Here is a 21723-nt window from a genome sequence, read left to right on the forward strand (position 1 = left end):
AATGTTTGTACAAACTAGGGACTGTGAAACTCTGACAGTCATGGGGGAAAGGGGTGGCAAAAACTTGCCCTCCTGGTGCCTGCCAGCCTGCCAGCCTGCCTTAGTTGTAACAAGGAAGACCCATTCCATTTTCATTCTTCTATCAGTTTTAATTTGGGGGCTGAGGCTATAGTTCAGTGGCAAAGTGCCTACCTGACAGGTGCAAGGTCCTGAGTTTGATTCCTGGTACCAAAAACAAGAACAAATAAACAAACAAAAACACCAAAAAATAAAAAACCACCACCACCAAACAAACAAACAGCCTATGAATTTTAACTTGGATGAGAAGAGAAAGCTTTGAGTCCAGCACTACATATTGGGGGCTGCTGCCATGTATGCAGCAGAATTCAGAGAAGGGTGAGAATCTTAAGTTACAACTCGGCTTTCTGGGTCACAGTGAGTATGTTATTTGTTAAGATAGAAGGGTAGAACATTTTTTAAAAGTTTGTTAGATTGATTTGTAATTTAAAAATATGAGACCTTGTATGTGGGCCTCCTTTGGGCCCCTTCACTGGCTCCCACAAATGTTCTGGGGACATATGCCGTGGTCTGAGAGTCCCAAGAAGAACCCCAGTTGACAAGACAGAGAATCACCTACTGTGATGACTTCAAAAGCATGGCTGCGTGCTTCTTTTCTTTTTTCTTTCCCCCATGTCCTGTGAATGTACAAACATATAAAAAAAATAGATGAAAGTATGAGAAATAGGAACGGTCTGTAACAAGGGGCTAGAGGAATCAAGTGCACTATTGTGATGACATTATATCTCTTCTTGGAAAGAGGTGATACTTTGCCCTTCAGATCAATTTTACATCCAAATTGAAGGAACCATTTGAAAATGCTTGAAGGATTCACTTCTGGGCTTTTCTCCAGCCCAGCAAGGACTATAGCCAGGAGCATTTCATTCCAGGTAGGGTGTGCCCTTCGCCTGTACATGTCTTCTTCCTTTTTTTTGCTCCCAGGGGTAGGGTTCTTAGTTTCTAAGGTAAAGCGATGGAGGCCATAAGGAAGGGTCTGACTAGAGCCTTTATGCCTCTAGGAAGAGAGTCTACTTCTATGCCCTGCAGCTTGCCTAGAAGCTGGGCTTCCTGCTTGGCCACCTTCTTGCCTCTTGCTGTAAGGTGACTGTGCCCTTCATGTGGGAGCTGGCATTGCCAAAGCTTATAGGAAGTTGTGCTCATGGGCCATTGTGCTGTTCTCCCTAAAGGCAAACCTTCCCCTCTGAGAAGGCATGTCCTGCCACCTCTATTTATTGTCTTGCCCAGCATCCAGTTCCCAGAACTCCCTTGAGAATTCTTAAGCCAAAAACAATGGAGATCTCATTGGGAGGAGCCCAGGAGTCACTCAAGTCCATGTGTACTCAGTTTCACTAGTGACCTTGAAAGGATCATGACTGCTTATTTATGTTTGACAAAAGCCACCAGCAGCACTCAGGGTTCTGATCACATTGCCCAAGAGGAGGGGTGAAAGTGCTCTGGCAAGCATTTTGGGCTGTGGCCAGAGGTCATTTTAGAGGTCAGGGAGTGGCGTCCTGTGCTTCTTTACATAGTATCATGCAGGTACTGTGGTTGTTCCTCTCCAGCCTGGGCTGGAAGGCTGCCCTTCTATAAAATTATAAGGTCAGGCAAATTTGTGTTGGCCAAACTATTGTATATTCCTCTTTCCCCAAATCTCAGAGGATTGCCTGGCCCCTTCTCTAGCACTTCCCATGTCTCAGCTCCCAAGCCTGACATTGGACTTCTTGGCTGAGTCTGTGTCTTAACACACCACCTTCCTCTCTTGTGCCGTCAAGGACACTCATTCACACACGCACACGCACACACACACACACACACACACACACACACACTTCACTGGGTGGATTTCATTTCCCAAAGTAGATTCTACTTACTAATGGGAGGCTGGGAAGAATGACCCTTCCATCCCAGGAAGCACTTGTTCGCATCCTGATGACTTGTTTTCTGACCTCCAGGTGAGGTCTGGCAGGACATCTATCAGAAGGGGAGGAACGCACTTGCTCTCCGGGAAGGTGCAGGCCTCAGTGAAGGAGTTTGGGTTGGGTACTGGGTCCTTCTTCTCCTTTGGCTGGACGCCTTGTGCTCTGAGCTACCTCACCAGTGTGTGTACTTCAGAGAAGGGATTCTAACGTGAGAGTCTCTGAAGCAGTGAGAAGGGGCAAGTGTTGAACACTGGGTGAAGCCTTGAAGTTACCCATAAGTTAGTCACATATGCATCTGTCTAGGCCTTGTACTCTGATGTCTGTTGCAGACTGGATTGAGCCTTACTGACACAGCAGAATTCCCTGCTAGCAGTCCCTACACTGAGGACAGCAAAGTGTAATACAACAACTATGCTTGAAATACCTGTTATCTTGGTCTTCTAAATGTGTAGCATTTCATATCAATTATTACTACACTTTCTTTAAAGTACATTTTTTTAGAAAAAGGTAATAAAAGAAAAAGAGAGACAAGATAAAAAATTTAAGATTTCTTGAAAGCATGTGGTAATATTCAATCATATGTCCCATCTTGCATAACTATGTCTGTTAATCTGAGCAACAGATTTGATGATAAAAATAGATAATATATCATTCATTGTTAATCAACTATTCTTGTTTCTAAAATCTATAATATATGTATTGTTGTATGTTACCCTATTTCTGTATTTGCTTTTGTTTCTCTTGCTTTTATTTTTACTCTTCAAAATCAAAGAAAATTATAATTAAAAAAAAGTTCTAGCAGTCTCTATAATGAACTTACCCCTCCAAGGAGTACTGGTCCCATGCTCTCATTTGAATATAGCTGAATATGGTTTGTTCTCTCTGAAACTCTTGCTGAAATTTGGTTGCTATCATGGCAATGTTGGGAAGAGATTAGGTCATTAAGAGGGATTATTGCCTTTATCACTGTCCTGATTTAGTTACCTCGAGGGCAGATTGTTGCCCCTCCTGCGCTGTCTGTTCTGCACAGCTGTTTCTCTTCCAGCTCTTGCTTGAGAGCATCACCAAAAGTTGAGTGGATGCTAGGGCCATGGTCTTGGACTTTTCAGCCTCCAGAACCAAGAACAAAGATAAATTTATTTCCTTTTAAAATTACTTGGTTTAGGTATTCTGTTACAGCAATAAAAACCAGACTAAGGCACCTAGTTTGTGTGGGCCACTACAGTGGCTCATTGGTTCAAAACCGGGCTTGTTCTGATAATTTGATTAAGGTTGACCTGTGACAATTTTGAAAAATAAGGAGGCAAGATTTGACATCCATTTTATAGAGAAAAAAACTTGAGACACAGAGAGGTGAAGTGGGATCTTTGCAGTCAGAGTAGGAGATGTGACCCCAATTTTAGTAGCTTGATGGCCTGCTGCATTACCTTTCCCCAGACAGACATAAAATCCAGCTTCAATTTTCTGCCAGGTGGTGCCACTTGACTGTAATCCCAGAACTTGGGAGGCCGAGGCAGGAGGATCGTTGCAAGTTTGAGACCAGCGTAGGCTACAAAGTGAGCTCAAGGCCAGCCTGAGTTACATATTGAGATTCTGTCTCAAGAAGACAAACAGCAAGCAAGCAAGCAAACAAACAACTTAATTTTCTAAAATGCACAATGTTCTTTAAGCATGGACCATTTACCACACATTTTCTTGTGTCCCTGTCTGTTCCATGTCCACTGATAGCTGGTAGTATTTTACATCTGTTTAACTCTTAATATTTTAGTGTCCTTTTTCTTCACAACAGCCTTAGCGTAGGCAAGGCAGTATATTGTCCCTTGTAGGTAAACAGTGAGGAGTGGCCAGGCTCTCACACACCTAGATTGGGAGCAGCAGCCAAGTTCTCTCATTTTTAAGTCAAACCAGCCTCCAGATTTGTCATGCTGCCTCTTCCCTAGAGGGCTGGGGAAACAGAAGCGACTGCCTACAGCAAATATGCTGCGGCTTCCTCCACAGACATGGAGTTCCAGGAGCACATGGCTCCATGGAAACTGAAAGGAGAGTGTGTACATAATGTTTCCTCTAGGTCCACTCCAGTTCTCATGAACAGCTGAGGTGCCACTGCCTATTTTATGCTGGGTCAATCTTAATCCATATTTTCTATAAAACCGACCAGAATAATTAAATTAAAAAGAAAAGGTACTCTTTCTGGTCAAGTACCCTCAGTTTATAGATGAGGAAAGAGTTTGAGGCTATAGTAGAGACAAGTCAAATAACATGGCTTAAGGCCATTGACCTAGCCACGGGCAGGGGGAGTTTTCTCCAGTGACATGTTGAAGTTAGCTTGGTTTCTGTCCATGATCTGGAAACCAGGTCCTCAGCCAGGTGAAAGGTTACTGTCATTTCAGTCCTCTGCACAGAAGAAGATAAAGGAAGTGATTTGGAATACAAGGCCAGCATTGTATCGCTTGCTCTGAGCTCGAAATGTAGGCTCAACTGGTGCAAATGGCTCTCTTGATTCCCCTTATATGAAAAGAAGAAAAACCTCTATGTTTGTATTGACCTTGACTCAAACCTGTCTATGCTTCATCCTCTGCAGATTCCTGCTTTTCTCTGGGAGCAGCTGCTCCTGTGATGCACATATACTGAGCACCTCTTTCTTACTAAGCCCTGGGCCACAATTTACCCAATAATCAAAACAGACATCCTTCCAGTCCTCCGCAGGAGCCCAAAGGTTGCCTAAAACAATGAATCCTGGAGCTAACTAGTTCTATGGTCAATTCTAAGAATGCCCTAGGACCTGTTTGTTTATTTTTATTTGAGACAGGGCTGTGTAGCCCAGATTTATGTAGCCCAGGCTGGGTTTAAAGTCTCAATCCCCTTGCCTCAGCCTCCCAAGTGCTGGGATTACAGGTGTGTGCCAACATGCCTGGCTTTAGTGTCAGCATTTGTCATTTAGTCTGCTAAGTGTCCCTCACCTTTTCCAGATCCTGAACAAGCTTTCCCATCTTGGTGTCTGAAAACCATTCCCTGGTTGCTTCACAATGTCCACTTTGGATTCCAAATCTTGATTTATGGGTGTGCCTATGGATGACCACACTCCTCTGTTTTTCTGCCTGGCCTGAGCACCTACCTCGATTAGCTGCTGGGCCAGACCTGGGCTTAGGGTGCTGAACAGCCAGATGCTACCTCTGCTTTCAGGGATGCACACTGGCTCCTGGCCTCTGTCCTTGACTAGGCCTGAGCACTCTTTTCCCTGCTCAGTTGGAACTGCTGAGCATTACCCAGGACTCTGCTATTCAAATTCAAATTGTACATCTTCTTGGATTTCATATCTATCTCTACCTTTGGCTCCAACTTTGGTGTTTCTGGTACCTGCTCTTTCCTTCCTGCATAAACTTGTCCCCAGATGCAGCCTCAGATATGTTAACTTCCTGCTGACTGTGCCCGCCAGCTTGACCGAGCACCTCCTTTTGTCTTTTTTTTTTTTTTTGACACACTTCATTTGAGGCAACCTGTGGCCCAGAGCTGCCCCATCATCCTCACAGGCCTTTGATAAATATTTATATAGTTGAATCAACTTAGGAGCAGCTCAGAAATTCCAGGAGCTTCTAACAGAGTCCAGAGGAGTTGTTGTAGCCTGATGGTATTTTCCACATTTAAAACATCACTCATCTATCCCTGTGCATCTCTGTACTCCAGAAATTCAGGAGAGAGTTTATAGTAGGTCAGTGAAGATGGGTGTGGGGACAACCTGCCACACAGGACTTACATGTCTAGGAACACTTGGCAGTCTCAAGGCTGGCCCTTTGTCCAGTGCCTGCGCAGCTCAGGGCGGTGGTAGAGCTGGAAACAAGTTTTACATGTTCCTAGCTGACCTGGGAGTGTTCTTACCTTGCTACCTCTGCAAAACAGCCTCTGCCTAGACAGAGAGCAGAAGCAGAGCCTGATGGTAAGGCCCTTTTTTGCCATGAATCCCTTTTTGGATTTTTGCACAGGCTGTTCATTTTACGTTGGAAACTTTTTGTTGGCATTTTTGAACTTTCTTCATACACGTGTAAGTCAGAGGCATTAAAAGCTACAAGGTCCAAGCTAAAGCCCATGACGCAGCTGACCACACCCTTGCAGAGGGCAGCCAGTGCCATAGTTGCTGTGATCTGCTCAACTGTCTGCCACCACGTCACAAACCGGAGCACACTTGGGTTCCTGTTGAACTTGAACTTAGAACATTTCCTGAGTGCTCTTTTGTATCTTGATGATGTCACCTTTAGGGTAAGAGAAATATTTTGCTTCTAAAAGAGTGGCTGAGACTTCACAACTTGATAGGCAGCCTCTAAGATGACCCTCATGTCCCGGAATTCACATTCCTGTGTAATTTCCTCTCTGGAGTCATTCAACCTATCCTAAAAAAAGAATGGAGCAAAAGGAATGAGATGTTGTTACAGAGATTGGGCTATACGAATACTGTTGTTTTGCAAACTTGATGCTCTCCTTTGATTCTCACCTTTATGGCACATTATGAATGACTCCCTGATCCTGGAACTGGTTATTTAAAACTGTAGGAAATAAGATGGAGGTAGAATAGGAATAATAGTGGCATACAGCTAAAAAGATTGAGCAACCCAAAGGCTGGCACAGCTGAGCTGGTTCTATTTCTTTTCTTTTTTTTTAGCTTGTGTATCCAATTTATTTCACTTGATGTTATGATTCCAACGTGCATCCATTTTCATACCAATGACTCAAGTTCACCCTTCCTTATGGCAGACTAGTACTACATTGCATATAAATACCACATTAAAAAAAAAAATCCTTTTGACTAGTGATGGACATGTGGGCTCTTTCCAAGAGTTAGCTATTATAGGGCCAGCCAAATAGCTCAGCAGACTAAAGCACCTGCTTAGGCAGATGCGGTGACTGGGGTTTGATCCCTGAAGTGCAGTGCCAGCCCTGCCCCCAGGGCAGGCTGAGCTGGTGAATGAGACTGGCGTGGTGGTGCGCGCCTGTAATCCCAGTACTTCAGAGGCTGAAAAACAGGAAGGATCACTACAAATCTGATCTGTGTAGTGAGACCCTGTAAACCCTGTACTAAATGAAAAAGAAAAAAAAAAGAGCTATTATAAACTGTGCTGTTGTAAACATGGGTGTGCATATATCACTATAGTGCGATGCTTTTAACTCTTGGGAAGATATCTAGGAGGAGAACAGCTGGGTCAAATGGAATCACTAGTTTTAGATGTTTGCAGAATTTCCATACTGATTTGCATATAGTTGTCCCAGTTTGTACTACCCCAGCAATAGAGAAGGGTCCTTTTTCTCCTTTTTCAGCCTCACCAGTATCTGTTATTGGTTGATTTCCTGATGTTACCCATTCTTTCCGGAGTAAGGCAGAATCTCAGTGTTATTTCAATTTACATTTCCTGAATGACAGTCATGCTGAACATTGTGGCTTGCTCTTTGTACTTTTCTTCTGAGAAGTGTCTATTCATTTCAGGTCCCCGTTTTTGGATTAGTCTTTAAAACTGAAGGGTCTGACTTTTTTGAGGTCTTTATGTATTTTAGATGTTAGTTCTTCATCTAAGGAGTAGCAGGAAACATTTTTCTCATTCTATGGGTTGCCTCCTGATCTGTTGGGGGTTTCTTTTATGCAAAAGCCTTTTAATTTGATATAATCCCAGTTGTTGATTCTTTGTAACATTTTCTGTGTGATTGGGGTTTTGTCCATAAAGTATTTGCCTACTCCTATGTCATTAAGAGTTTTACCTATTCTATCTTTCAACAGATTGTTTCTGTTTTAATACATAGATCTTTGATCCATTTCTATTTTAGTTTGGTGCTTGGTGTGAGATATGAATCTAGGTTCAATTTTTGACATTTAGAAAGCCAGTTTTCCCAGCACCATTTATTAAAGAGGCTATCTTTTTTTTTTCCCCAGGTGTTTCACTTTATCTTTGCCCCGTGTCAAAAATAAAGTAGCTGAGTGTGGTGTGCTTGGAAATGTTTTTGAATCCCCTATTCTGCTCCACTGATAGTGTGATCTAATTTTTGGTCAGTACTATCTTGGATACTTTTCTGTTATTGCTGAGATAAAATACGAGATGTTCAAAATTAAGGAAGGAAAAGTTTATATGTATTTGCAGCTTGTGGAGGTTTCAATCCATACTTGGCCAACTCCAAGGCAGGTGATACATGACAGAAGGCAACAGTTCACATGGTGGTGGAAAACAATCAAAGCAGCAAGAGCAAAAAGGGAGGAACAGCAACATCTTTCCCTCCATTATATTGTATGCAGGCCACTGGCCCCAGGGTGAGAGTAGCACTCACACCCTTAAACACAGCATTGAACTGTGAAGCAATCAGAAACTCTAGAAGCCTGCCCATGACTCTATGAGAGTGTGTGTGTGTGTGTGTGTGTGTGTCGGGGAGGAGTGGGGTTATGTAGACACAAACCATAAAAAGCACCGTGCTGTTTTTATCATGGTAGCTTTGTAGTATAACTCCAAGCTGGAGATTAGGAAGTCCCCTCCTTTGCCATTTTTTCTCAGAATAGATTTAGCTGTTTTAGGCCTCTTCTGGTTCCCTATGAAATTTAGGGTTTTTTTTTTCTCCAATTGTGTGAGGTATGTTATTGGTATTTTGATCAGGATTGCACTAAATCTGTAAACAGATTTGGAAGTATGGCCATTTTCACTATATTTGTTCTGTCTTATCTAAGAATAGGGAATATTTTTCCACTTTCGGATATCCTCTTCAATGTCCTTTTTTAGAGTTTCGTGGTTTTCAATGTAAATATCTTTCACTAGATTTATTCCTAAGTACTTCATTTTTAAAGATGATATTGTGAAAGGTGTGGTTTTCCTAATTCCTCTCTTAATAAGTTTGTTCTTTGTGTACACGAATATTATTCATTTTTGAGTGCTGACTTTGTATCCTATTACTGCTGAATTTGGTTATTGAATGCAGAAGTCTTTTAGTAGAGTTTTTGGAGTCTTCTTTGTAGTGTATCATGCCATCCACAAATAATGAAATTTGCCTTCTTCCTTTCCTATCCTTATTCTTTTTATTTCTTTGTCTTGTCTAATTGTACTGCCTAATATTTCCAGAAATATATACATATGTATATTCTTTCTCAGATATGGTGTTGCTATGCAGTTCAAGCTGAACTTGAGCTCACTTTGTAGCCCAGGGTGTTTTGAACTCACAATGATCCTCTTGTCTCAGCCTCCTGAATGCTGGAATTACAGGTGTATGCCACTATGCCTGGCTTCCAGAACTCAATCAAACAGGAGAGGTGATAACTGTACATCCTTGACTTGTTCCTGATTTTAGTTTTGACCATTAAATATGATGTTGGTTATTGATTGGTCATAGATTGCTTTTATCAGATTATGATAAGGACCTTCTATTCCAATTTTCTGTAGTTTTTTTTTTTTTAATCATGAATGAGTGTTGGACTTTGTCATGTACAATTTCTGTTTATTATAGGATGATCATATGGTTTTTGTCCTTGGTTCTGTTAATGTGGCTTATTACATGTATTATGGTGTATAATCATTCAAGGATTTGCTGCATTCTATTTGCCAGTATTTTATTGAGTTTTTTTGTGTCTATGTTCATCAGGGAGATTGGCCTGTAATTGTCTCTTTTGCTTCAATCCTTCTCTGGTTTTGGTATCAGGCTAATGTTTGCTTCCAGGAATGAGTTTTGTAATATTGCTTCACTTTCAATTTTATTGAAAAGTATAAAGAGTGGTAGTGTTAGATCTTCTCTAATTTCTTTTAGAATTCAGCAGTGAATCCACTTGTATCTCAGCTTTTCTTTTTTTTTTTTTTTTCCTGGAACCGAGGATTGAACTCAGGCCCTTGCACTTGCCAGGGAAGTACTTATTCCACTGAGCCATCTCCCCGGCCCCTTCAGTTTTTCTTCAGGGATAATTTTTTAAATTCTTCAGTTTCATTGACATACTGGATTATGTAAAATTTTCTATCTTTTTTATTCAGCTTGGTTTATTCATATGTTTCTAAGAATCTGTCTATTTCTTCTGAGTTTTTCATTTTATTGGCACACAGGTTCTTTTTTTCTGGTTTTGAGATAGGGTTTCACTGTGTAGTTCATGCTGTTTTCTAGGTTCTTGTCACATGAAGTATTATTCTCTCCTTTGACTTTCAGTCTGTGAATTTCTTGTTGGATTCACTGTGTTTCTTATATGCAGCATATTGTTGGATCTTGTTTCTTGATCCATTCTGCCAAGATGTTTCTTTTGATTGGTAAATTGAGACAGTTTATAGTGATGGTTATAAGTAATAAGTATGGACTTATTCTTGTCATATTTGAGAACTTGTACTCTAAGCTTCCTGTTGTCCTCCAACCCCTCAGGACCTTGCTCTTGCCAGGCAGGTGCTTGTACCACTGAGCTATATTCCCAATTCCTGTTTCTCTTTCTTTTGCTTCTCTTTAATTTCTTCCATTGCCTCATGGATACATTCTATTGGGATTGTTGGAATTGTTGTTTTGTCTGTTTTCTTTCTAGAATATCCTTCAGAATTTTTTTGAGTGCTGTTTAGTTATCACTAATTTCTTCAGGTGTTTTTACCATGGAAGTTTCTTATTTCCCATGGATGTTGAAACATAATTTTGTGGGGATACATCAGTCTGGTTGGAGGTTGTTTTCTTTTAGGACTTGAAATACTTTCCTCAAGCTCTTCTTGACTTAATTGGTTGTACTGAGAAGAAAAATGTGGTTCTTTTCTTTTTTTCTTTTGTTTGTTTTCTGGGAAGGGTCTACAGGGTGTTCAGGGTCTTACTACTAGATCGGACTCATAGTGATTCTCCTGTTTACTGCCTCCCAAGAGCTGTGATTATAGGCGCATGCCACCATGCCCAGTCTCAATTGCCTTCTCAGCCCACCCTGGAGGTGGGGCTGGTATGGCAGACTTGGGGATCGAATCCCCAGCCCCTGCACCTGCTTACAGGTGCTTTAATCTGCTGAGCTATTAGGCTGGCCCTGAAAGATGTGGTTCTGATGGATTTTCGTTTATCGGTGATTTATTTCTTTTCTCTAATAGCTTTTAATATTCTGTTCTTGTATTGAATTTCTGTATTCTTGATTAACATATGTGTTAGTGTAGCATTTTTCTGATCTTGACTATTTGAAGTTCTATATGCCTCATTTCTCTATATCTCAATTTTTTTTTGTTCTTGGGACATTTTATGATATTACTTTTGTGAACAAGCTTTTAATGCCCTTTATGCTGTCTTGTGATTCTTCATTGATTCCAGTCATCCTATATTAATCTTATTTGCATTGTCTAGTAGATGTTGAATTTATTATATTTTCAAAATAATTTTATTGAGAAATAAATAGCAATGAGACAGTTTCAAAACTGATTAGTAGGATAGTTTGAATAATTAATACATTGCATATTGTTGTCTTAGTGTTTATTCATTGTACAAGATGCAGGCATGATATCCTGTCCACAAACACTATTAGAACAAATCTTTCTATTCATTGAATTAAGAGAAAGTAGCTGTATATCTATCCTAGCTATTTTGAATATACAGATACAAAATGGTCATTCCTTTGTATCCCCTTTTTTTTGTTTAGTTTTGTCAGAGAAGGGTATTCCGTTGTCATTTAAATATTGTAAGTGCATGAATTCAGCAAAATATTCCAATATAGTCCAATAGCCCATAGTAGTAGTGGGTTTTCCGTAGGCTTGGCAATGTCAGAAGTTGTTGACTTGAGCCTTTTACAGTTCAGTATTTTAATATGGCTTTACTTTTTATACTTTATTTTTATACTTTTCTGCTGGATAGCTTAAACCAAGATAAAGCAAGACCTATATAACAAGAAATGTAACTTTTGTATCTGATAAGGTCAGTCAGATCCCTTCAGGATTCATCCTGAAACCCTGTACCTCAGTTTGTAGATCCTTTGTCAGTGTCAGCCATTTGGATGAGTCACAGCCATTGCTTAACAAATTTGTTCTCTGTGAAAGCCTGAGAGAATGTTTTCTCTCCATGTGACTCTCCTTAGGCACACACTACATCATTGATCACTTTCCTCTGTGGCTCCATAATCTCTTTGATCAGAAAATTTGGGACACAACTGAGTTACATGATGTTATAGTACAAGTTCTCCTATGTCCTGAGTCTTCACTGACCTTGAAAGGCTAGGGCCAAAATATTGGCTGCTGTTGAGTATGTTTTTTATGGTCTTTTAAGTAGTCTTTTATTTGCTTATTGCCAACTGCCACCCTATCTTCTAGATTCATATTTCATCTTCATGTTGGTTTACTCTGCTGTATATACTTTCAGTAGAATTTTTAATCTTCTGGGTTTCTATTTGAATCTCTCTTATGAAGTCCAGGCATTCATGGTTTATATGTCTCAAAGTCCTCTATTTTTTAAAAATATGTATGTACTGTAGATTAACCCCTTCATTATGCTCATCATTGCTTTAATTTCTCCGTTTTGGTTTTGTAAGTCATCATCTTTTGTTACACATCTATTTTGATATGTACTTCCACTGTTATCATTTCATAAAACTCAGGTGGATTTTGATTTCCTCCACTTCAGGGCCCCCTTGATTTGTGCTGCATGACCTGAGAATTATGGGCTGCATCTTTCCTCTGTGTTTTTTCATTTTATTTATCTTTGCCTTTTTGTTTATTTGTTTTCTGTGTGGAGGCTTGCAAATTGCTTATCATAGGTAGCTTTATTACCAGTATTGAGAACTCATTAGGAAATGATCACTTTTCAGAGCTGTCTCATAGGCATAGATGGCCTACAAGATGGCCTCAAGTCTTTTGAGTCTGTCCCAGAGCTTTGCCTCCTGCATTTATTAGGGATGCAAGGTTTCTGCCTGTTTAGCCTTGTGCCTGGTTCTTTTGTACTAGATTATATATAGTAACACTTCTGTTCATGAACACTTCTATGAATAGTTCAGTTCACAAAGAGAAGCATTTGACAAAATTTTGCTTGTATTTGTGAACTCCACATTGAGTGGTGAACATGACTGTGGCCATCTATCTGCCCACACGAATATGAACATGACCATTTTCTCCACTCCAACATGTGGTCTTGATGTCCTCTATTTGAGACCACAGTTGCAGACAGATGTGGGCACACATGCTGTGAAGCTTTTCTGTGCAAATTTTTGTGTTGCACATTTCAGAACATACAGTACTGTGCAGTATTATTCCACCCAGCTTGGCTCCAAAGAGAGGGAAGAGCAAGCATGGTGGTAAAGAGAAAAGATCAAAGTGGTAATGAAGGTAACAAGAGTGTGCAGAGGAAGAATGGTAATAATAAGATTTTGAAGAAAATAAGTACTGAACTGAAGAAGAAAACTGTAGAAAAGCATGAGTGTGACATTTGTATGACTGATCTGGCCTCATAGTACAAGATAGCAAAGTAGAAAGTCTTTCAACTATTTTGAAGAGTGAATATGCCATCAAAGGAGCTGCTGTGGCAAAAGGAGTAATGGTGTTACCTACGCAGAGAACATGAGTACTGGAAGAGGTGGAAAACTTTTGTTAGTGTAGTTGAATGAAAAAGAGCTGGCAGGTGATAGCCCCATAAGGCTATCAAAAAGTCAGGAAACAGCAGTAATTTTCTGCAAGAAAAAAAACCCTTTACAAATGCAACAAGTGTTGAATTTAAAGTCACTGATAAATTCCACAAGAGAAGTGGTATCCACAGTGTGGTAAGACACAGTGAGGCTTCCAGTTCTGACAAGATCACTGCAAAATCCTACAAGAAAGAATTTGTGGAATTCATGAAGGCAAAAAGATATGTCACTGAATGAGTGTCCAACTGTGATGAAACAGGGCTCTTCTGGAAGATGCCAAACAGAACCTCCGTCACATTGGAGGAAAAGGCACTGCTGGGGGACAAACCCATGAAACCCAAGAGTGACCCTTTTGCTGTGTGTGAATGCAAGTGCTGATCTGAAGATTATACTGCTATTGGCATACTGTTCCAAGACCCCTCCTGCATTCAAGGAATTGATTGCAAACTAAACCAGGCTGCCTGCAATGTGGAGGGCCAATGCAATGCATAGGTTTGTTCACAAGACAGTTGTTCATGGAATGGTTGCACAAGATATTCCCACTTCCTGTTAAGAGACATTTTTCTGACAATGAACTCCCTGAAAGTTTCTATCTTCTGGTGGATAATGCCCCAACACGCCCTCAAGCCTTGGTGGATGAAATGGATGCTAGGTATGACTTCATAAAGGTCAAATTTCTCCTCTTCAACACAATACCACTTTTGTAGCCCATGAACCAGCAAACACTCTGGAGGAAACTGTGGCTAAAATGTGTTACTGAATGTGATTTTGGAGGGTCTGATGCACAGATAGTGGAAGAGATTGTGTCTCTGGGCAAGAACAGGGTTTGAATATCATAATGCAAGTATAGAAGAGCTTGTTGAAGACTATAAGGAAGTGATGATGGAAATATTTGCTGAACTCTAGCACGAGCAGTAAAAGGTGCTTGTTTTTGTTTTTTTTTTTTTTTTTTTTTTTTGGTTCAGGGTCTCACTGTACAGCTTGGACTCATAATGATCAGCTTGGACTCATAGTGATCCTCCTGTTTTCAGCCTCCCTAGTGCTGGGATTACAGGTGTGTGCCGCCACACCCAGACTCTACCTCCAGCTCAGTGCACCAGGGGCCAGGGCCAGCATGGCATGTGGTGCCAGGGATCAAACCCTGGCCCCTGTGCTTGCCTAAGCAAATGCTTAGTCTCCTGAGCTATCTCGCTGGCCCTAGAAAGTACTTATTGAAGAGCATTCCACTGAAGGAAAGGCTGACAGGGAGGCTGTGAGCAGGGATATGATAAAGTCTATTATGGAAAAATGGAATGACACCAGGATTTCTTTGAGAAGCAACACCTCAAGATATGTGTAACAGAGTGTTGAATCTGATGAATTTTAACATGATCTCTCATTTCTGAAGGGTCATGCAATAAAGGAAAAAACAAGTGACACTGGACAGATTTTTCTTTTTAACCAAAATTGACCCTGTAGCTGTAGCTAAGAGACAAAGAAGAGATAAAAGCCCTGCAGGAGATCTTCCCACATGTCCTTATGGACATCCAAATAATAACTTTCTCCCTACCACCTTCCTGTCCTCCACACCTGAAGTCACCTCTAGCAAAGTAAGTGTTCTCTTTCTTGATACTGTACTGTGCCATACAATAGTACCTCAATTCAAAACGTAATTTGCGTTATGATTTGGGGGAAGATGGCCATGTTTGTGTCTGTGTGGAGAAGATGGCTGTTATTGTTTGTTACTCAATATGGAATTTGTGAACAGAAGTAACATTTTGTTTAATACTCTTGTTTGAGAACAGAAGTATTCATGGGGACAGGGGAGATGGCTCAGTAGAATAAGTGTTTCCCTGGCAAGCATAAGGGTCTGAGTTCAATCCTTGGTTCTTCCCAAAACAAACAAACAAAAAAAAAGTATTCATGAACTGAAGTACCACTACACTTTGTTTCATTTTGTATGTGGTTAAAAATACATATGGTTCAGAATGGATTAATTTTATGTGAAAATTTGATTGGATCTTATGTGAAAATTTGATTTGCTTTATGACCAAAATTTGTTCATGACCATGTCTGTAGAGGTCAGGATGAATTAATCTTATTTACATTAATGTTATGGGGACATTTAATTCAGTTTGTGACCAACTTGGTTTGCAAACAGAATCATGGAGAATATTAAATTCATGATCCAAGATACTACTACATAGTATTGCTCATGATCCAATACCAATCTAGGTATTGGCATAAAGGAAGACCATTGGCCACAAAACTATGTCACTTTAGCTCAAGTAGTACAATCAGTAATAACAATAGCATTAGGCACATTCTAAAAAATAACAAACTGTGATAACTGTTAATTTCACACTTTAAACACAGGTAGATTTGCACTTATATAACAAAAAAATAAGACAAATTACAAAATTATAGGCAGTAAATGTCCCTTCAAAAGAGTGATTTTACTCTCAAGAAAGAAAATTTAAAATGGATAAGAAGAAAGAATAAAGAAACAAAAGAAGAGGGAAACAAAGCTGAAGGTCAAAAGAAGAGTACCCAAACTTTGGGAAACTGCTGAAGAAGATAAGAGGGAAAGAAAGAAAGAAAAAAAAAATAAAACCTAAAAACAATGTTCATACTCATGAAAAACAAAAAATAAATTTAAAAAAACAAAAAGAAGAAGAGGGAGGAAGAGGAAGAAGAGAAACAGCAGCAGCAGCCGCACCGCCACCACCACCACAACCAAAAAGTGAAGGGGTAAAAAAGAATTTCTTTGTGATTTCATGCCTATGGTTATCTTCTGGGATCTATAGTTTCACAGTAGTGTCCAATTCAGGGTGTGCTATTCTGGTCATACTAGTAAACAAAGGAGGGAGTCAGAGCCCAGATCCATACTGGATAATTCCAGCAAAGCTGCAGTAGGATTAGGGCAGGGTGCCTGTTGTGGTGCTTTCAAATCCATAGATGTTGAGTCTGATCCTCTGGTTATGGGGTTAGAGTCTGTTTTGTTTAGCTTATAATACTCTGAGTGTCTTTTGCTGGCTTAAGGGTTCTGGAGTTACCTGTCCTTATTGGGTCTCTGTGGATTCAATCTTCCTTTTTCATGCCAGGAGCCAGAAGACAGAGAGAAATTGTAGCTTTCTCCTTCCTTTTTACTTTGGCATTGAAGTCTGTTTCTTTGCTTTCTATATGGGCTCCCATTTTCCCTCCAGATCCTTTCTGGTTCCTGGTGATCCACCTCCCTCCTTATTTTCTTACCCAACTTGTTATGTTTTAGTATTTTGATTCTGAACTTGAAGAGTGTTGTAGTTTGGGTTTTTTTTTTAAGGGAACAATACAAAATAGGACACAATTTTATTAGATTACTTTATAATGAATCACGTAAAGAATCATATACAAAGAGTGCAGGAAATAAATCTGTCCATATACTAAAGACCAAAGACTCCAGCTGAGGGCCTGAATCCTATAGTAATGTCCCACGTGAGTCCAGCTGAAGACCTAGAGCCCATAACAATGCCTCCAACAAGTCCAACTGGAAGTCTAGAGCCTGTGACAATGTCTCACACAGTCCTGTTTCACAGATCTGCACTGGGAAAGCCCAAAGGTCAGTGGTGGAAGCTAGAAAGTCTGTGTCAGTGGGATGAAGGATCTGTGCCAGCAAGCTGAGGGATCTGCACTGGAGCCAGGAAGCAATGCTCAAGGTAAGGACCAGAGTGCCCATGAAAAGGACCACAGCCATCCTCAGCAACAGTGAGGTCCTGAGCTCCTTTGAGAATGAGAAAAGCTGAGTTCCAATCAGGAAATGCAGTGTGACAAAATTACCCAGCAGCAGAGTAGCCCAAGAGAACCAGCAGCTTCTAACCACTCCAACAGCTTCTCCAAACAGCTTCCCTAACAGCCTCTCATCAGCTTCTGCCTCTTATGCTTCTGGTAACAATCCTCAGGTGGGCCTTCCACACCCAGCACTGTGCTAGTTCACTTCAGCTGGGCATAACAAGTTGACCACCAACCACAGAGAGGTTGACTTGTTACTGCTTATCTCACCAACATTCTCTGAGAAGTCTCTAAGTTGATTCTTTATGACAGTAGTCTTAATCTGTTTACAGCTGCTAAATAGAATGCCACAGTATTCACAGCTATATATTGCTATGTATTATTACATATACTCACAGCTGTATATTACACCTGTATTCATAGGCATAATAGAATACAAAGTATATCCACGGCTATGATAGAATGCCACAATCTAAATGTCATGTACATTTAAAATGCCTCTCTGAAGTCTCACGTGTTTGTAAGGTGATTGGATCATGGTGATCCTGTACTCATCAGTGGATTCATTCACTGATGAGTTCAGCAGCTGAATGTGTTATTGGGAGGTGGGGTCTGACTGGAGGGGTGGGTCATGGGGGATGTTACCTGGCTCTTCCCTTCTCTCTCTTTGCTTCCTGGCTCCCCCAGAGTGAACAGCTCTCTTCCACCATGTCCTTCTGCCATGTCATTTCAACTTTGGAGCCAACCAAGCATGAAGCCTCTGAAAAGCAATAAATCAAAATAGGCCTTAACTCCTGAAATTGTGAGTTTAGGGTGTTTTGTCACAGGGACAGGAAGGCAACTAATGCACTGAATAATATATAAACAATAGAAAGTTTTTTGGCTTAGGATTCTGGGGTCCAGGCAATCTCAGATCATGATCCAGATGCTATCATAACATGGTAGAAGAGTAAGCATGTGTGAGACAGAGAAGAGAGGGGGCCAAACTCACCTTTTTTGTCAAAGACCCATTCTAATAATGAATCAATTTCCTTGGGCAGTAACAGTAAAGCCATTCATGAGGGCAGAGCTATTGTCTATTAAAGGTCTCACCTCTAAATGCCATCATGACGGCAACTCATTTGCAACATGGGTTTTCTAGGGAACATTGAAATCATAGCAGTAATGCACCCTAAATGTTGCTCAAGGTCTTCCTGGTATCATTCTCATCATTACTGCTGAGTCCGCCTTCCTTTCTCCAATGAGCTCTTGATCTCTGCATCAGCCTCTCCCTCTATGGCTACCCTGGTACTGTGCCAACACAGAATTCATACTTTATGATTACAGAGTTGTGTACAGGGGTCTGTGAGAACCTCCTATAAGGAACTCTTTGGCAACTCTTAATAATGCTCTATTCTCTCACTCCCACATGCTGCCACTCCACTTCATGTTCTCTTCAGTTAGCTTGCCTCCTGAGAGAAGTTTCCAGTCTCACCTTCCATCTCAAGGCTTCCGAAGGTACTTTGCTGTAGGGAAGCCACTTCATATTTAAGAGAAATTCTATCCCCAGGCACTGAGCCAAGATCTTTTCTCAATGCCTTACTTCTTAAAGGGACCACAGATGGCTCATGTATTAAATGTCATCTTCCCAAGTGAACTTAATTTGGAGTGAATTCTTTGAGCTGGTGAAACTTTTTCCCTGGGATCACTTCTCTCTTGGAACTATCTTTTAACTTCCTCTTGGTTGGCATTTCTCAAGCACTTTTAAATACCCTTGCTGAGATTCTACCTTAACCAAGAAACTCATTTTGAGTTGATAGATTCTTCACTGAACTTCATGTCATCATTGTTTGACTTTGAAAAAGATGACAAAAGAAGAGATGCTTGGGTTGTTCTTTGTCAGGCTGTCTTATTGTATAGGACAGTTCCTTTGGCCAGCTTTGAAAAACCCAATTTATATGGTTACCACATTCCATTTCAGTCTCCCGTTTGATGCTAACCCATAGGCTCTTTTGTTATCAAAACAACTGGTCTGTGCTTGTGGAATGAACTCTGTCTGTTTCTCTCCATCTCTCTCTTATTGCTACTTTCAAAATTTTAAAATCATGTTACAAATATTTTCATGACTTCACTTTCCTTTCTCTCTCTCTATCTCTGAGACCACTTGTATCTGTATTCACTTTCTTCTGTTCCTCACATGTGAGTTTTTCTGGCTTATTTCTTGTTTTTTTCCTCGGATCAAACCAAGGGCCTTGTATACACTGGGCAAGCACTCTATCACTGAACTACATTTCTAGTCCCATATTAGCCACCATTTTTTGTTTCTAAAACAGGATCTTGCTGTCTTAAACTCTGAACTTGTGATCCTCCTGCCTCAGCCTCATGAATTCTAGGACCATAGGTGTGTGCCACTCTGCTGGGCTTCAGTGTAGTCCTTTTTAAATTGACAGTTGAATTATGTAAATTTAAACGTTATGCAAGCATTTCTACCATTCATTTCTAAAACTTTTCCTATTTTGCAAAACTAAAGCTCTTTCTCCATTAAATACTTCTCATCCCTCCCACTCTGTCACCTCTGGTCATGACCATTCTACTTTCTGTCTCTATAAATTTGACCATGGTAGTTACTTTATGTAAGTGGATCACATAGTTTTTGTGATCCTTAGCATAGGTACTAAAGTTTCATACAATTTGGGAGATCTATTATTAAGGAAGAATGGAGATTAGGTACTGAGTAGGAAACAGCCTTCTCCATCTACCCTCTTATTCATGTTAGGAAAATGTTGGAAGTCATGAAAGCCCAACATAGGAAATAAATGGAATCCATGAAACAGATATTTAGGAGATTAAACATTTTATTGAGTAGAGCATGCACACCTGTCATTCCAACACTTGTGAAGCTAAGACATGGGGATTGTCATGAGTTCAAGGCTACCTTAGGCTATGTAATGAGACCCTGTCTCAAAAAACCAAAACATCCACTCAAAGTATACAAAGCAGAACTCACCAATTTGAGGACAGACTATCAGGTCTAGAAGACAGGTTTGTGATTAGCAATCATGAAAAGAAAGATTTATTAAAAATAGCAGGGAACCATTTAAAAAAATCAATGCAACAGCTGCTAGATGATGTGAAGAATAAATAAAATTTATCAAAGTGAAAAATCAGTAGTGCAAATGACTTTTAAGAAAAACACTTGATCACAGAAGTAATGGCAGAAAACTTCTCAAGCAGGGAAAAAGCATTTGACATAAAGAAATTGAGGAATATAGAACTCCAATTAACCATGATGAAAAATACACATATAACAGTCAAGATTCCCGAAGTCTGACATAAAAACAGAATATTAAAATCTGTTCAAGAAAAGATACAAAACACTTAAATCACCTAAAAATCTATCAGAATCATAGCTGACTTCTCAACTTAAACATTTAAGTCAAGTGTTTAGAATGAAGTATTTCAAGCCCTAAAAGAAAACAACCTCCAACCCAGATTGAGGTACCCTTCAAACCATCTTTCAAAACTGATGGAAAAATAAAACCATTCCACGACAAAGAACACCTGAATAAAGTCTTGACCTCCAAACCAGCATTCTAAAAAGTTCAGAAGGACATCCTAGAAAAGGATAACGAAGACTACAATTCCATGAGCCACAATAGAATGCATCCAGCAGGCAAGACAAGCAATTAAGCATAGGGATGAAAAAGGGAACCAACAACAACTGGAAAACAATATGACAAGGATAAGTGAACACATACCAGTTATACTTACCAATGTAAATGGTTTCAATTCATCAATCAAAAGAAATAGATTGGCAGAATGAATCAAGAAGTAAGATCCAAGAATATGCTGCATATAAGAAATATATTTAACTCAAAAAAGAAATTCATAGACTGAAAGTGAAAGGATGGAAAATAATATTCCATATGACAGAAATCTAGAATAAGAGCAGGAGTAACTGTTCTATTTGCAGACAAACTGAATTTCAAGCCAAGACTGACTAAGAGAGACAGAGAAAATCCCTATATCCTTGTAAAAAAGAACAACCCAAGAGGAAGAGATGATAATCATATATATATATACTAAATACCAGTGCATCCAACGATATAAAACATATTAATAGATATGAAAAATCAAATATGCACTAACACAATTGTAGTGGGAGACTTCAATACCCTACTGTCACAAATAGAGCGACAGAAAAAAGTCAATGAAGAGTTATCAAAACAGAAACAACCCTTGAAACAAATGGACTTAATAATTGTCTACAGAGTGTGCCACCCGTAACATCACAATACACATAATAAACATTCTTCTCAGTTGTGCATGACATGATTTCCACAGAAAATCATATGCTAGCTACATACTAGCTCTTCAAAATAGTCATATACATGCTTAAGTAAATGCAAAGGAATTGAAATCATTTCAAACATATCAGAGCATAGTACCATGCAATTAGAAATCAATGGC

This window comes from Octodon degus, unplaced genomic scaffold, assembly GCF_000260255.1.
Source record: "Octodon degus isolate 3935 unplaced genomic scaffold, OctDeg1.0 scaffold00019, whole genome shotgun sequence".
In the NCBI taxonomy this organism is placed as follows: Eukaryota; Metazoa; Chordata; class Mammalia; order Rodentia; family Octodontidae; genus Octodon; species Octodon degus.